This window comes from Hibiscus syriacus, unplaced genomic scaffold (genome assembly GCF_006381635.1).
Source record: "Hibiscus syriacus cultivar Baekdansim isolate YM2019G1 unplaced genomic scaffold, ASM638163v2 tig00110328_pilon, whole genome shotgun sequence".
NCBI lineage: Eukaryota > Viridiplantae > Streptophyta > Magnoliopsida > Malvales > Malvaceae > Hibiscus > Hibiscus syriacus.
In genome coordinates this window covers 4,481,746-4,486,896 of record NW_024062685.1, presented here as the reverse complement: position 1 = coordinate 4,486,896, position 5,151 = coordinate 4,481,746, and the positions used below count along the sequence as shown (strand labels likewise).

General features: G+C 37.4%; 1 pseudogene; it reads right to left on the bottom strand.

Annotated features, from left to right (window-relative positions):
* Positions 1 to 1,377: 1,377 nt before the first annotated feature.
* On the bottom strand, positions 1,378 to 4,670 carry LOC120118516 (annotated as a pseudogene).
* Positions 4,671 to 5,151: the final 481 nt, after the last annotated feature.

Here is a 5,151-nt window from a genome sequence, read left to right as displayed (position 1 = left end):
ACACTATATCAGATAAGTAGAAGCTCAGGTTTTGTTATGTGGTTGGTTAGTGCCATTTTTGGTGTGTTTCAATCAGTCATCATCTCATATTTTGGAATTTACTTCCCCTCTTTCAGCCAACTCAATCAGCAACCCATCACTGTCTCCTACTTGCTCATAACTTTATTTGCCATCTGATTCAGTAAAAGCGCCATCATTAGGTATGTCTTCTTTTCACCCTTGTACAAACTGACAAGAATTCATGTAGTTTTTCACTTCAACGGTCATTGATTCGGATGAATATGTCCAATGTTTTGTATGCCAACTGTTTGTTAATTTGCATTCAAGGAACATGTCTTTCCTAGAAAGCACCTTCCTCTAGTTTTGCTTCTTCTTTCTTCTTCAAATGACCAGGTTTGCTTTCAAATACCTTGTCTTTTTGGTTAACAATTTCATTCATCACCGCTTTCCAGTTTTCTATATGGACTCTCCACCATGCAACTAAAGAAATTGTATTTTTTATTCTTCTTCTTTGGGTCCCTGGAACCACTCACAAAGTTGAGAAAACACACCCAAGCATATACACACGTGTTTTGGCATTCATGATTCGTGGATAGTTAATTAGATAATGGAACTTTGAATTAATACAGAAGATAGATGTTGATTCAAATTAATCTATTATAGAAGTATCATCCGATTCTACAGCTATGAGGAATTGAATTTTTAATTGGATAACTCATTAGATAATTTTTTTAAAATTCTTCAAGAGATAAATAAAGATTCAAATTAAACTCTTGGAATGATGATCAAATTCGGCAGCCATGATAATTTGAATGTTTCTCCACCAAACCACCTTTAATTAACTGAAGGCCAGGGTGCTCCAACTTGTGAGTGGATGTTCATGGCACACTATTTACAGTGAATCAAGCATATACTTGAACCAAATAATGACGATTTGCAAAGAAATATCTGAAATAGTAAAAAAACAATATATATAAAGGCTTGTGCTTTCTTGTCTGTCCCTGACTTGAATGTAGAGACAGAGATGCTCCTCAATCAATAATCTCTTTCCATTATATGATATTATTCGATTTTCTCTCAAATGTAACACTTTAATTAGAATATTTTAAATATATAAAAAATGAAAAATATTTATTATAGTTGAATATAGATAAGATAAAATCAGAAATATTAAACTTGGATAAAAGAATCTCTTTGACTTCATGTTTACAATCCGAATCAATAAAAAAAAACCCACTTGAGATCCTAAAAGAAAGCCTCTTGCAAATCCATTTTGAAGTGTTCTTTTGTTCTAGATAACCCTAAAAAAGAGAGAATTTTTTAAAGGAAAGAAAGCTATAAAAAAAGCCATGCAATGATATCATTCAGATGCTACGCGTTGTCATAAAGCAGTTGTACTGATTAAGTTCCTTACAAGATCTAAAGAAAAAAGAGAGAATCTTCAAGCCATATTATGCGTGGCCTTTCAGTAATACTTTGGGACTCTATAGAACCTATGTCAATTCACCCGCACACTCACACATCTGATTGGTTCTTTATTCTAGTGCCATTCGATGCATCTTGGTTTTATCCGTTGAACACTTGTAAGAATCTAATCTGCAAGGATCTGCTGCAATCAGCAGTTGGACAACCTCGTTCATTGTTGGACGTTGGGATGGGTTCTTGCATGTACATCGCATGGCGGTTCTCAGAACCCGAACCATCTCGTCCTTAAACGAACCGGAGACTCGCCTGTCTAAGGCCTCCATCACACCTTCCTTTGTGTCCAGCTTCGTTGAAACCCAGTAAACAAGGTTCTTGTTCTCTCCAAATTCCGACTCCACTGGTTTCTTACCGGTTATTAGTTCCATCAGCACCACTCCGTAACTATACACATCACACTTTGTTGTTGCTTTGTTTGAATATGCGTATTCTGTCAAAATAGTTGTAAACTTAGGGTCAGAACATAATGTATCTAATTGAAATTAATGAAGAAGAGTCAGAATATTTACCAGGTGCCAAGTAACCGTAGGTGCCTGCAATGACGGTGTTGGTAGAATCTTTCCCTCCTCTTGCTTGCAAAACCTTGGCAATTCCAAAATCTGCAACTTTGGGTTGATAATTAACGTCCAATAGGATATTTGTTGATTTGATATCCCTATGAATAATAGGTGGCATCAGATCATGATGAAGATAAGCCAAGCCCTGAGCCACCCCAAGTGCGATCTGGTGCCTGGTTGGCCAGTCGAGATGGAACCATCCTTTGTGAAGAGCATCCCAAAGGTTCCCATTTGGCATGAACTCATATACCAACAGGTTACAATCGAAACTCGAGAAGTAGCTATACAGTTTGACTATGTTCTTGTGCCTTATGCTTCCAAGAGTCTCAACTTCAGTCTTCAATCCTTTGTTGAAAATCACCTGATCTTCTGAAAACGAGTCTTTGGCTGTTTTACTCCATAGTTTCTTCACCGCAACAACCTCTCCGCTTTTCAACTCGATTCTGTAAACCATGCCGAACCCTCCGTGGCCGACTATGTTCTTATCGATCATTGCTTCGAGGATCTCGTGTTGGTTGAAACATACTCTATGGAAACTCTTCACATCATATGAAAAGAATGATGAAGATACGGTCTCATCGTGTTCTATTACAGCTCTTTGTATCCTTAAATGGCGTTTAAGAAACAGGAGAGCTCCGATTGTGATGAAAATGGCTGAAACAATGATTGCCCACATTGAATTTAGCTTCTTTTGGTTGTAAATGTGTTGACATATGGGAAAATTTTTAACATGGATTGGAACACAAAGACCTGGATTGCCTGAAAAGCTTTCAACCAACCCTCCTTGAATCAATGAAATTGGGATTGGTCCAGAAAGTTGATTGTGGGAAAAGTTGATGGAATTTGGCAACAATTCACAGAGACTCTCTGGGATTTTTCCGGTCAGACGATTGTTCGAAAGATCGAGAACATTGAGAGATTTCAGCAAAGAAAGTGAACCGGGGATTGAAGAACCGAACTTGTTACCTTCCAACAGAAGTAAATTCAGATTCTTCAAATTGCCAATCTCTGAAGGTATTGAACCAGCCAGCAGATTGTTACTGAGATCAATCTTCACCAGATTTACAGCTCGAGAAATTTCAGGGGGCAAAAAACCAGACATCTTATTGTTCTGCAAGAACAATTCAGACAAGTTCCTAGCGTTTTCAATTGATCTTGGAAAAGGACCCGTAAAATCATTGTCAGCCAAGTCGATGATATAAGCATGAGGGAGGGCTAGAATTCCTTCTGGTATTGAACCCTCCAAATGATTATTACTCACTCGAAACCGTATAAGAGACTTACAGTTTGCATAACTCTCAGGCAACTTCCCAGAAAGCTTGTTATCTAAGACAAGTAAATACAGCAATTTACCTCCTTTACAAATCTCAGCCGGCAATGGACCCGACAGCTTGTTTTCAGACAAGTCAAGAACAATCAATGGTGATGAGATCCCCATGTCTTGTGGAATTTGTCCAGACAGGAAATTTCCATAGAGTGAAAGAATGGTCAACACTGTTGAATCTCCAATAACACCAGGGATTTCTCCTGTAAGACTGTGTTATAAAGTTGAAGAGCTTGAAGATTGGGTAGTCGACATATGGACTCTGGAATGGCTCCGCTCAACATGTTGACCGACATGTCCAGGTCTTTTAGCTTTGTCAGGTTTCCCAGTTCTTCAGGTATTGTCCCCGACAAGTGCTGATTGTAATAAAGCTCTAGCTGTTCCAAGTCCTTGAGCAAACCAAGCTCCTTCGGAATCTGACCTGAAAGGAAATTCCCACTCAATTCAAGATCGACAAGTGACGTCATGTTTCCTATCGACGTTGGGATCCGACCATACAACATGCATGTCGTCAAGACCATAACTCTGAGTTTTGTCAGCCTCGAGATGTTCTCAGGAAGTTGCCATAGGTTTATTTCATCAACTTCATTGAAGTAGAACTCCTCAAGATTGGTGAGATTAGTTACCGACATGGGAAAGTCGCCTTCGAACTGGTTGTACGACAGATCAAGGACACGTAAAGATGTCATTTTGATGAAATCCGGAAGTTTTGCTCTCAGGTAAACAGAACTCATATTGAACTCTTCCAAGAGAGAGCAGTTGACAACACTGTTAAGAAAGTTGCCACGGAGATCGTTGCGGCTGATATCAAAAACCCGTAACGCCGGCAGGTACGAGCACACGTCGGCCGGGAAATCACCGGAAAGGGACCATCCGGAGAGGTTAATGCTTTCGACATACCCTTTGTCATTGCAGTTAACTCTAGTGAAATTGCAATAACTTTTCCCCTTCATGTCCCAATCAGCCAAGGCCTTTCCTGATAGAGAAGCTTTCATGAAGTTGAAGAACTGAAACTGATGATCATGTTTTACAGTTTCAGAAGAACAAAGCATGAAAGTAAGCAGAAGTATAAGGAGAAAAAGAGATTTGGCTTCCATTTGAGTGGGAAAAAAGGTGGTAGTTAAGGCGATTGTTGCAAAGAAGAAGATGGAGAAGAGAATATATAACTGAGATGATTGAAGGAATCGTTGGATGCAGCTTTAATAATAAGCCTCAATGAAAATTGATAAAGAAAAAAAAAGAAGCAGACTCTAAGCATTGAGAAAGATGGAGATCTGTGCATTATGCTCATCTTTTTCATAAAGAGGCTTTTTCATTTTTCATTTTATGTTTCTATCCCAATCTTAGAAATTTATGAGCATCAATATAGATAGATTTAATTTTAAAAATATATTTAATTAAATTTTAATATTACATATATAAATATTGAATATATATTAAGAACTTTGATAAGCGTAAGCGTTGTATAATGTCAAATAATATTTTTTCTTCTAAATGAAATAAATAAAATAAATGTAGTAAAGAGAAGAAAGAGTCAATCAGTAGGGAATTAGAAATTTCCCGTGTTGATTCAAATCCAGGGAAACTATAGTAAAAAGAAAGGGGATTTTGTAGTGAAAATTAAGTAAAATGAAATAAGTAAAAATAAAATAACAAAGAGTGAAAATAATAGTTGAAAACAATAATGATGAGAATAACTTCAAGCTTCTCTTTGTCTCAATTCATTTCGATCATCGAAGAGATTTTACTTTGAGATTCATGTCGGTTACAATCTACAAGGTTCAACCT